General features: G+C 43.1%; 1 long non-coding RNA gene across 3 annotated transcripts; it reads right to left on the reverse strand.

Annotated features, from left to right (window-relative positions):
* Positions 1-2,645: 2,645 nt before the first annotated feature.
* On the reverse strand, positions 2,646-8,970 carry LOC139041223 (uncharacterized). 3 transcript variants are annotated; one of them, XR_011496049.1, is made up of 4 exons: positions 8,531-8,970; positions 7,721-7,844; positions 6,670-6,802; positions 2,646-2,903 (listed from the first exon to the last, which is right to left on the reverse strand). It is a non-coding gene; the product is annotated as an uncharacterized lncRNA (long non-coding RNA). The 3 variants fall into 3 exon arrangements; XR_011496047.1 differs by having other exon boundaries at positions 6,670-7,844; XR_011496048.1 differs by lacking the exon at positions 8,531-8,970 and having other exon boundaries at positions 7,721-8,520.
* Positions 8,971-12,869: the final 3,899 nt, after the last annotated feature.

The raw sequence follows: 12,869 nt of genomic DNA on the forward strand, positions 1-12,869 counted from the left end.
AAAGCTCCTCAATACCGTACCAGCTTTTTAAATTACAGGCATGGGTCCCTCAACCTCATATCCCTTCATGAGGAGCAAATTTTAAACCATTTGTATTGTTTCATCTATCAGAAAATCACTCAAAAATAGAAACTTTTCACACCATTTGTTGGTCTATCACCAGCCCTTGGGTTTATAGATTACTGAAATAATTGCAATATCAAAGGAGGGACCCCCTGGCCTGCATCTGCTATAAATTATTTTGCAGGCACAATAACCTTGATAAGCGAGTGCACTAGCAACTCAGTTTCATGCGTGGGTTGCTTGAGGAACTGAGTACCCTAAGTACAGATTCCAGAACATGTTAGAGATAACCACTACAAGATGTTCTGGAAATTGAGCTATAATATTAGCCTAACAGATATTGGCAGGCATTCTTTTACTGGATAAAACAAGGCAGTGGAATTTATTGTACTATTCAGTAGGAAAAAAAAGCGCAAAAAACCCGTACAGAGAAAACAAAGAACTTCTTTTGCTTTTCACAGAGGAACTAAAATAAATGCCTTATAAGGGGACTGCTCATCTTCTTGGGCAACTTGCCCATATCCTGACCCCAGCATCACTATGGACTTCTTCCTCCTCGGGGCCCTCCCTAGCTCTCTCTTCAGCCAATCTATTGCAACATCTTTATTGAATCGACCTGCACAGCATCTCTCAGCTTGTTCCCTTCTCTCCATCACCTCTCACCTGGGTCAGGCCTTCCTCACTTCTCACCTGACTGATTGCCATCGCCAAGGTTAACGCAGCGTGGATCTCAAAGTGTGGTCGTCAGACCAGCAGCACCAGCATCACCTGGGAACATGTTAGACATGCAAATTCTCACACCCCCTCCAGACCTCCTGGATCAGAAATTCTGGGGATGGAGTCCAGAGATCTCTGGTTTAACAAGTCCTCCAGGTGATTCTGATACACACGAGAACCATTGCTCTTCCCATTCCCCTTTCACCAACCACAATTATTTTGTCTACCATGTCAGATAAAATTTCCAAGTATGATCATATCACTCCCTAGGGTGCTCCCAGCTGGGCATAATAAATATTTAAGAAATGTGTGATGAATGGATATGTGACCACCTGCTCTTTTGTGGTGTCTGGTTGCAATGGTCCCCATTAATCGTTCTTCGCCCTGTTTGCACATTACAATCACCTGGGGGGTCTTAATAAAAGTACTCCACCCAAGAACAATGAAATGGGTCTTGCATCATATTTTTAAAAGCTCCCTGGGGTGATGTGTGTGAAACTGAGGTTGAGAGCCACCAATCTCTGTGACTCCTGCCTTCTCAGCCGGTTTCTCCCATGTCTAGGGTAGCTTTGTCCCCTTCTGCAGCGGCTACTGCCTTGCCACTGGCTCTGTCATCAATCTTGTTCTTAGACAAAGGAATGTAAAAAATCAGGGGGCAGTGGCTGAGCTGACTCAGCATTAGATTGTCTACTACCTAACTAATGCCTTGAGTTTAGAAACTGCCCTGGCCTCTATATAGTCTCCTTTCTACACAGCAGCCAGAGTGAACTTGTTTAAATCTAAGTCAGATCCTCTAAGTCAGATCTAAGTCAAGTCCTCTGCTCAGAGCCCTCCAAAGGGTTTCCCATCTCATTGACATAAAAGCAAAATTTCACTCAATGACTTATGTATCCTCTCTCTTTCTCTCTACCGCACATACCCACTCACCCATTGCCTCTCTGGCTTCAGCAACTGCTACTTTCCTTCCAGCTTACTCTGCTCCAGTCACACTAATCTCCTCACCCTTCCTCAGGCACACTCCTGCCTCAGGGCTTTTGCACGTGCTGATTCCTCTGCCTGCAATTATCCTTTCCCACTGAGCCACAGCCTTCTTCCTTTACTTCTTTCAGGTCAGAACTGTCCTCTTCTCAGTCAGGCCTAAACTGACCATTCTATTTAAAATTGGTAACACCTTCCCAGTGTTCCCTAACTTCCTTATTTGCTTTATTTACTTACAGTGTTTATTGTCTACCTCTAAGTGCAAATTCCATAAAGAAGGGAGTTTTATCTGTCTTATTTTCTGTGGTACCCCCAGGACTTAGAATAGCGCATGACATATTGGAAGTACTTAGTAAAGATTCATAGAGTGAATGAATGGCTGCCTGGCTGCCATGGCAGGCTGCCAACCACACAGGCCACTATAGAGCCTCTCTTGACCTCCAGGTGTCCACTCCTTTGCCCTAGGTCATCTCTCCTTGGGCCTGGCTTGCAGGGGCTGGAGAGCTGCTCTGTACACCACTGTGGCTGAGATGCTCATAACTATTGCCACACACCCTGGTCTTGTTTCCACTCTGCCTCTATTCCTCTGTTAGCCCACATTGGCTCAGGCCAATTCTGCTGCCTATGTTGACAACTGCCCATTTCTAGGCACCATATGTAGTGTATACCATTCTGGTGGAGGACACCTGTGGGCAGGCCTAGTGTCCATGTTCTTAGCCCATCCCATTTGTTTCTGGAGCTCTAAAGTCCTTTTCTTACAGAGACTCTGTCGTGTACTGGGAACATTCCACCAAGATCAATTGTTACATTTATTTATCTGTCTAACTGTTGACCATCTCCCTTGAATGTAAGCTCCAAGAGAGCGAGGATTTTCATCTATTTTTTATTCGTTGCTGTTTCTCCAGTGCCCAGAACAGTGACTGAGCTATTGTAGTCATAGAACATATAAATATTTGTTTAATGAATAAAAAATGAACTCTACCATTACTGCTGATGAACTTTGCTGCCACTGCTGAGTTCTCAAGTTTTAAAAATTAAATAGGAAAATCAACACAAAGTAATGGTTCCATTTGAGACAAGTTACAGAGTGAGCTGCCATGATTCTTGATCGGTTCTTCATCATCCAAACCCTTTGTTGCTTGGTCCTGAAAAGGGAATAAGCAAGAAATAAATCAAATGTGTGCAAAGTCACTTTAGGAATGCTAATAAAGGTATAAAATAACATAAATGGAGTTCTACAGCCATATATTACAAAGTCAACAAGAACCTATTTTAAAATTTGAAAAATTGGCATCTAGAAGTTTCCAAACATCCAGATGTTACATGAGATGTAGTAAAAGCAGATACATAGTTGACATTTTTACTTTTCATGGTGAGACTCAGCCTTAAGGAATTTAGAAGAACAATGTGAAGCAAGCTATTTTATGCTAAAAAAACCAGGCAATTTTTGACGCCTTTCTATGATGATACTTCCCAGGCCACAACAGCCTTGGAAACAAAACAAAAACAAAATAAAACAAAACAAAACATCTGAAGTTTCTGATGGTCACAGAATTGCTGGTTCTCCTTCTTGCCTCAGACAGGAACAATCACAATCACGACAACAACTCTTATACAGGGGCACTGTGTGGGCGACTGACATACATTACTGCACTGGGTCATCCCAACTGCCTACTGAGGAAGAAGTAATTATCCTCAAGTAAAAGGTAAGAAACTGAAATTCAGCAAAATCTGAGTGACTTTAAGGCAGAACTTAGTGGAGCCAGGACGGAAAAACCTTCCTTCCTCTTGCGCCTGCCCCCAGCTTCCATGCATCGCCCGCCTCCCACTCTCCTCCTGTCCTCGGCTGTTTGCCTGACTCTGCTCAGGGCAGTGGACATACTTACTGTAACACAGAAGTGTATTTAGCATAAACATTGGACATACTTACATTGAAAAACCATTTGTTGTTTATCTGAAATTCAAATTTAACTGGCTGTCCTGTATTTTTAGTTGCTGAATCTGATAATCCTATTTTCGGTATCTCCTTTGAAAGAATGATTATTTTTGTGCTGTGATATAAAAGGCTTTAATTAAGAATAAAGAATACCAAGGAAAACTGTAGGAAGTACTTGTACACTTTCTGAATCTACTATCTCTTTCACCTCATTAGCCTATAATGCCACCTACCAAACTGGGTCTTAAACCATCATTTTTTTTGAGCCTGTTTCTCCCCTAGAAGATGATAAGCAGCTCGGGGGAGGGAGGGTTATCCACACGTCCTATTCCACGCTGCTCCTCAGCACCTTGTTCAGTGCCTTCACAAAGCGGCTCCATCTGTTGGAGCCGTCTAAGACACACTGGGCCAACCCGGAGGAGTCGGGAAGGATGTGGGGAGGATGCCCGGTGGGGAGGTCTGATCTGGCCTGAGTGGGAAATACATTTGATCCTCACCATTCACAGATTCCATATTTGTAAATTTACCTACTCGCTAACATTCACATATTTTTAACCCCCAAATCAATACTTGTGGCACTTAGGTTGTGATTTACAGATATTCACCAAGCAGAAAAACTTTTGGGTTACCTGACAGGTGTGCTCCCAGCTGAGGTTGAACAACGCAATGCTCTGCCTTCTTTTCAGCTCTCATATGTAAACAAATGCCCTTTTTGTTCTTTTTGGCGAGGAAGATTGGCCCTGAGCTAACACCTGTTGCCAATCTTCCTCTTTTTGCTTGAAGAAAAGGAACTCTGAGCCAAATCTGTGCCCATCTTCCTCTATTTTATACATGGGATGCCTCCAAAGCATGGCTTGATGAGTGGTGTGTAGGTCTACGCCTGGGATGCAAACTGGAGAACCCTGGGCCGCCGAAGTGGATTGTGTGAACTCAACCACTATGCCACCAGGCCATCCCCAAATGTCCTTTTCACAATATATTGAACTATTTTTTTTTTGCATTTTTGTGCTTTTTGTTGGTGATCTTGCTGTTCAAAATGGCCCAGAAGTGAGTGTTGAAGTGCTGTCTGGTGTTCCTAGGTACAAAATGGCTGTGATGTGCTTATGGTAAAAATATATGTTAGATGAGCTTTGTTCAGTCATGGAGTAGTCACTGCTGTTGGCCGTGAGTCCAATGTTATTGAATCAATGAGATATCTATATAGATAAAATAAGGTGTCTTTAAACAGAACCACACATAAAATAAGATTCTGCGTGGATCTGTTGACAAAACTGTTGTGACCACAGGCTCCTCCCCTGCTTTTCCCCTGGGCTCAGTGATTCAGTATTCTCCAGTGTTCATGGCGACTTCACAGAACATAACTACTGTGAATAATGAGAAGCCACCTGTATCTCTCAGATTTTCTCATTTCTAGGATTGTGACAGGCAATTCATCACGCTGGTATGGACAACTGGGGGGTCATGGAGATGGATTACTAAAACAGTTGTCTCAAAAGAGGGGAAAAATGGGCAGACTATGATATTAGAAATGGGAGAGGGGATGCCAATGGACTTGTCAGTTTTTCACATGTTGAAGGTGATCCTTTTGAGAAAATGCCAGCGGCAAGCCTTCTTGCTTCTGGCATTTGTTTTTCCTTTACAAACTTCATTTTTATTCCTACTTTTCAAGAAAATTTCTTGGCCGCAGGTGATGGTACTTATGGGAATTTCTCTTGGGATCAGATATCTTTTTGTTCTGCTCTTAGCAAATCCAAGCAGAGAAATAGTAATGGATTGCTTCAGAGCTTGACAAGCATAGGGTTAAGATGTTCAGTAGATCTTTATTAATATAGCTAGGGAAGGCCAGAAAGAGCCAATTAATGCATGTCAGTCCCCTTAACCCCATTTCGCCCGAATGACTCCATCATCTATTGCACTGGATCTTGTTTCTTCCAGGAATTCTGAGTGGTGTTAGAATTAAATTACCACCACTCAAACACTTTGTACTTGTTGCTTTTAAAAGAAAACCTTGTCCAAAAGGCCTCTCATCCTCTGGAGTGAGGTACAGATATCCTTGAATAAAACCAGACAGGTAGATTAGAGATGTTCTCTCTTCATGCCTCCCTTTCTTTTTTTAAGTATCTGTTATGGAGAAAGCAGCTTCTCCAGGCCTGACTTGCTGGGCGATGTTTGTTGATCAACAGCTCCTTCATTCAGTTCTCTCCTGCTGTGCGTCAGGCTCAGCAGACCCAGCCAGAGGCAAGGTGGCGAAGTGACTTGTTCTTGATTTTGCTGCTTCTTTACTCTAGTCTTCCCTAGACTTCTTCCCTAGTCAAGGTCCCTGGTGTTCATTCTCCATCTTTTCATTTTCAGGAAAAATTACCAATCAAAAGAGCTTCTGAGAGTGTAAATTGGTACAACCATTTTGTAGGGGCAATTGCAATATCAATCAAAATTTGAAATGTGTCCACCCTTTAAGGCAGCAATTCCACTTCTAGAAATGTATCCTACAGATAAGTGCACAGAAATATATGTAAAAAATAGTCACAAAGAACTGTTTTTAATAGCAAAAGAAAGTCCAAAAAACTAGAATTAACTTGCAATGCCACATGTGAACTCCATCAAAGAGAATATAGCACCTCTCTCTGTACTGACTTGGAGTGATGTCTGTTAAGTCAACATGGCAAGTTGCAGGAAATGCACAGTATATAGTTGTGTAAAAAGAACATGCATGCTTAGGAAATGCATAAAAGGGCAATACTAGTCTGCTGATAATGGTGATCTTAGTGGTCATTTGAATTGGGTATGGAGAGTTGGGAGAGGGGAAGAGCTGAGGGGTGGCTTTTAATTTGTATTTTATATATGTTTTATTGTTTATTTTATTACAATAAACATTTATTACTTTTATCATGCTATAAAAATGCATTTTATTAAAGGTTCCCAAATGTTTTATTTTTCATTCCAGGAACTTCTGTGGAGAAGCAATGAATACTTACCCCTTGAGTGATTGCACATGACAGTGTTAGGCTGCTGTGCCTGTGGTGTGCTGCCTTGATGGTCCATTTCGTTGGTGCTGGATGGATTTAGATGTTTTTCACCTCATTTCTGTGTTACCTGTTCTATGGGTATCTGTGACACATCAACAAACAGGTATAGAGAATATTTAACTGTGAAAAGAGCAGCTGCCAAGAAGTGAGGTCCAGTTAAACAGGACCTAATTGGTGCACAAGAGTTGAGAGATCACGAAGGGACCACATCTTCTCTAAAACTTAGCGACCTTGACCAGTGTGATTGATTCTTACGGAACACTACTGAGAACTTGTCCTTGACAAATAGCAGGAGCGAGAAAGAGGGTGCGTAAAGTGCTGTGCTGGCCTGAATCCAGACTAAGAATTCCAGGAACTCCACTTTCAATGGTGGTTTTATCCATAATCAATTCAGAAGATGTTTGAGGCCTAGTCACCATATTTGTTGGAATGGCATAGTTATGTGCTATGTAAAAAAAATACTCTTTGTACTTTGATTGATTCAGTTATTCAACAAGCATTTACAGAGCTCCTACTGTGTGCTAAGCATTGGGCGTGATTTAAGTATTAAATGGTTTGTTCACTTGTGCTTAGCAAAACCCACAAGAAAATATCAAAACATTTCAGTGCCGAGGAGTTGACCATCAAGGTATGAAGCACTGACTTCTGTAACTATAAAACAACACCAACATCTGTTGTAATAAGAGAAAACTCTCCACTACTTACTTAAAAATGTTAAGGAAGAAACTTCCCTGAAGAGGAAACATAAAATCTCCTCGTTCGATCTGAAGCTGCCATGTTTTAAAACAGGTAGGAATTAGACCAGTCAATACAGCAAAGCACTTCCTTTGGCCAAAGTCTGCAGACAGAAACTGGGAACTGTTTTCATTTCAGATCTCAAGGAGAATGTCAAAGAAGAATAGTCAGGTGACTTTACTGAGGGGAAAGAATCCATATGATCTACAAAGATCCCTTGAAGGGAAGACAGGAGACAAGCAGGGAAAATGACATAAGGACTCACCTCTGCACAATTAAAAGACATGAAACGAGTCAACATAGGAATCTCATATGTGGACAGATGCGGAGCGACTTCTGGTCCTTCCTAGTAGGCACAGTGCTGATTCCAGCTCCTCTATGGTTCTCTTCTGGACCCAAATAAGAAAAAACAGACTTATCCTTTCTTATTTCTGCATCAGAAACACATTCCACCTCCCCTCTGCTTAAGACTAGATATCTGGAATTATGTTTTTATAACCTGGCCAGACAGCAGCCACTGCCATTACAAGCATTGTGAGTTCTTTTCAGCCTATTTCTCCTTTCCTTTCTTCATTTAGGAACAGAAAGACCAAGTTCCATTTGCTCTTATGTTCACTTATCAGTTCATCACCCAACAAATATTTATTAGAGAACCGTATGCCAAGCCTTGTGCTAGTTGGTAAAGATAAAGAGATGAAAAGGTATTCTTCCAACCTGCAAGGACCTCACAGCCTCATAGGGGAGACAGTCGTGCAAGCAATAAATTACACAATCATTCTTGATCGTGCTCTTTCCTTCAGCCCCAATGTCAAGTCCTGTTGCCCGTACCTGCGGAATGCATCCCCACCTTGTCCACATCACTCCAGTTCCACCGCCCACACCTGAGTCCAAGCCCACCTCTGCTCCCCCCTTGGACGATCAGTCCTCCTGTTTCTACCCTTGTTCGCTACAAGCCTTTTTCCTCACAGCAACCAGAAAGATCTTCAAGGGAATGCAAGTCAGATCATATCACTACCCTGCTAACAACCTTCCAAGTGCTTTCTAGTGAATTTAAAATAAAATTAAAATTCCTTACATGGCCTGCCAGGCATCAACTGGCCTCTGTCTCTTCTGCTCCATCTGATAGCATTCTACTTGGAGCTCACTGTACTCCTGTCACACTAGTCTCCTTTCGGCAGCTCATCCCTCCCTCAGGGCTTCTGCATTTGCTCCACTTCTGCCTGAACAATCTTCCTCAGATCTTTGTGTACTTGTGGGGCCTCAGCACGAATGCTCCTGCCTTAGAGAGGCCTCGCTTAACCACCCCTTTAAAGTATGCCTCTTCTAATTTCTATGTATCACATTACCCCATTTTATTTTTCATGGCATCTATTGCTGTCTGAAGACATCTTATTTCTCTCCTTGCTGCTTGTTTATAAGCAGGGACTGGACTTTTTTATCCCCTGGTCATAGGCCAGTATCAATATGTATTTGTGGAATAAATGCATGAATATGTGTCATGGAAGCATCAGTGTGTATTCGCACCATCCTCTGTGCTGGCCATATTATTTGTAGATTAATCCTAAATAGAATCATATGGCTGCTCGCAGAGGTGTAAGGGTGAGGAGGGGCTTAGAGGTTTGTAATCCTCTGCTCTTCTGGAATATTGGCAATCAGTGGTTTATTCACTTTTTATGAGCCCTTTTAGGATCTGAATAAAGCCCTGAACTCTCTCCATAGGAAAACATGCATTTGCACACACACACCAAAATTTCCACACAATTTCAGTGGGTTATGTAAGGTGACCAATTATCTGGTGTACCCAGGACTGAGGGCTTTCCTGGGATGCAGGACTTTCAGTGCTAAATCAAGAAGAGTCCTGGGAAAACCAGAAGAGTGGGCCACCCTAGATGCATATCCCTGCAGAAGCCCTTTCATGAATCTCTTAAGTGCCCAAGAATCCTTCCTGAAGGTTTTAACATATCGGAAAAATGTGAAGTAATTGCTGAGCATCTACAAAGAGTGGATAGAGAAGAAGTGGGACCAATGAAGTGTCGCATGTGGACATCATTGATGGACATGGCAACTCTGGAAGGTAGGATTCCATGCATAACAGGAATTTACAGAAAGCGGGTGCTTTGATTAGTAATATCACCACATTAAGTGACTTGATGAGGAGATATTTATCACTTTTGATGATTGTATTGCATAGTTATCTCCCACTCCTTTCCACTCATCAAAAATGACCCCTGGTGCAAATTTTAATGCTACGGCTACCAAGTACCAGTTGGAAGTGAGGATGCCCTCATAATGCTGGAAAATGAGCATGACAAAGAAAATTAGACCATCTCTTCTAGAAGGCCTTCTCTAGCACATGGAAAATTGTGGACGCTCAGTAAGTGTGAGATACCAGTAATCAGAAGTTGTAAGTGATTTGTAAAGCTGAGTCAATTGGTCAACACAACGCCTACAGGAGGCTAATCAAATAATTCTTGCTCTTGGAAGGAAGTTATGTGTTTACTTGGTATGATTTTTGACAAGCTACAGATATATGGTTTTCACAATAATTTTTATCGGCTACCTCTTTAAGAAAGAACAGTAATCTCAAAGAGTTTGAAAGAACTTTCAGGAAACTTACAGTCGTGTTTTATTTGGGGTATATATACTAGAAAGTTGTCCAGGGAGCTCTAACAGACACCTTCCAGGGTAAATAGCTCTAGGTCATTCTTTCTTCATAAAACTTGCTGGGCAGGTACTACATGTCTGGGGAGTAAAGCCATTTCTATTGCCTTGGCCCAGTTGCCTGGAGTAGGGGCAATGTGATTCTGGTAGACATTACTAATGTTCCCCAACAGCTGGCTCTCTTTCCTTCCTGGTAGGTAATTTGTCACATGACCTCACCTTGAGAAGGTGAGGCCATATTGCTAGATCTGGCCAATGAATCTATGAGCAGAGGTAATGCCCATCACTTTCAGGCTGAATTGCAGAATAGCAGGTATGAAATCTCCATGCATCTCTTCCCCTGCCACAAAGGAGGAAGCCTTGTGTTGAGTTGGTGGAGCCACAAGATTGAAGCTGCCTCGATCCTTGAATCACCCTATGGGGAAGAGCTGTCCCAGAGGGTTAGCTGGACCCAGAGTGAATGAGCAAGAAATAGACTTTCATGGTGTTAATCTCCTGGGATTTCAGATAATTTGCTGCCACAATGAAATCTGATCTATTCTGACCTATACTGCCCCAAACCGAAGAATTCCAACCAAGGATGACCATAAGGGAAACTGCTGCCTCAAAATGACTTATTTCAAAGCTCTTCCCAATAGAGGAGTCCATACAGGATGGTAGCAATGCAATTCAACTAACACCTACGTCCTAAGTACACTCAGGAAGGATGAGTCACATGACTTCAGAATTTGAATCCCCAGAGGTGACCCTGAGAGCTCCATGAGGGCAGCTCCACGTCTCCGCCTTGGGAGTGTTGGGTCTGAGAGCAGCTGAACGGAGAAGCATATGGAGCCCCATGTTATCCCATATTCTCTCGCATTCTTGCGATAACCCCCTGATATCTAGGCAGTGATTCTCAAACCTTTCCAGCTCCATGCCCCTGGCACCCGTGGAGAGAAAACAGTCGAGTGAAGAGCTTGTTGGAAACTTAAATTTTCTTTGACCAATCACAATAGCTAACAATGACAATGACACACAAATCTGTGATGCATTTCATATTTTTTCAACTTCTCCGTGAGGCCTTGTCTGACCACCCTATTTAAAATTGTAAGCCCTCCTCACGCTATAATCTCTTATCCCCTTTCCCTGCTTTATTCTTTTCCCCTGGCCCTTGTCATCTCCTAACATAGTAGATGTTTTGCTTAGTTGTTATGTGTCCTGATTGCTGCCCCCGTTATAATGTAAGTTCCACAAGGGCAGAAATTGTTGTCTACTTTTTCTTTGCCAAAGAAAAGTTTCCCCAGAGCCTAGAAGAGTTTCTCACACATGGTATATATTTGTTGGCTCTATTGAGTGCTCTGTAGCCAGCTGGAGAGGATGTTATTCACAAGAAGTCCACTGTTGGGGTGGGTGGGGTTGAGGTGGGGGTACGGCAGGTGGCCTGGCAGGGCTGCCTTCCCTCAAAGCAGCAGGTAGTGACAGACTGGCCTGTGGTCCTCAGGTGCTGGCACAGCAGGGAGCACAAGCCTCAGAATGAGCTAAGAATGAGGGGACAGGCGCTGAGCAAAGGAGGCGCAGAAGGATGGGAGGCAGCGGCACAGCTGAAGCCCATGTTGCATGCAGTGCCATCCCCACCTGCACCCAGAACTTCAGAACGACTATGAAACATATGAAAGACTGAGTGTTATTGCCTTTCTTGTGGAAAACAGTGAAAAGATAGAGCTCTGAATCTGGGTTTTGACATGGAATCCAAGTGCTTTGGAGAGAAGAGAAACAAAAGACAGGTGAACACAAATCTTCATCCTACTCCCACGTCGCTTGGAAGGTGAACTCTAGGTTACTGCTTAGTGTGTGATGGGCAGGGTGCTAAGCATTTTAGTAAATACAGCCAACATTTACTGAGCTCTTAGTAAGCGTCCGGTACTTTACTAACTGTTTTATGTAGATTAAGTCACTTGACCATCGTAGCTCCCTGTAAGGTTCTTATTATGCTGTTTCACAGAGAAGACAACTGAGGCACTGAGAGGTGAACTAACTTGTCTAAGATAAGGCAGCTGGAGGTGGCGGGCCAGGATTTGAACCCGGGCCGTCAGAGCCCTGAGTCTCCTCTTGTAACTGGTGTGATAGTGCCTCTCCACTGTCTAGCCTTCACATCCCTTAATGCTTACACTGGACTTATGCTCTACGGACATGCGTTCTCTGAGTCTCACAGACGAGGAAGCTAAGACTTGAAAAGGCTGAGTAAACTTGTCCAAGGTCACAAAGAGTTTCGATAGTGGACCTTGGATTCAAACTCGGATTATTTAGTTCCTATTGCTCTCTTTATAGCATCCTGTAATTTCCTATCACTGACTTATTTGTTTGACAAAACTGTACTAGTATCTTCCAGGTGGTGGAGACTGCTTGGTGTTGGACAAACAAGTTGAGTGAGATCCTAGGTTTCCCACTGAGAAGCTGACTGTTGGTTATTCTCCATTTGCACCCCTCTGCCTGCCATCCATTCGTCAACCTCCTTTGCTCTTCCCTGTGCCCAGGGAAGCTACCACTATAGACTGCCTCATCCTGGTTCACTTGTCCTCTGGCTTCCTATTGGGTTTGGCCAATGGGAGCCACCAGCAAGATATCAGACATTGAGAGGAGAGAGGTTGGTATATGGGGTATTTAACTCACTGCACTCATTACCCCTTGTCCTTCTTGCCTCCCTACTTGGCCATAGGTCCTGTGGAGTGGCTCCTCTTCTATGGCTCTGGCTCTCCCTGGAGTATGATAACGTC

This window comes from Equus asinus, chromosome 20 (genome assembly GCF_041296235.1).
Source record: "Equus asinus isolate D_3611 breed Donkey chromosome 20, EquAss-T2T_v2, whole genome shotgun sequence".
NCBI lineage: Eukaryota > Metazoa > Chordata > Mammalia > Perissodactyla > Equidae > Equus > Equus asinus.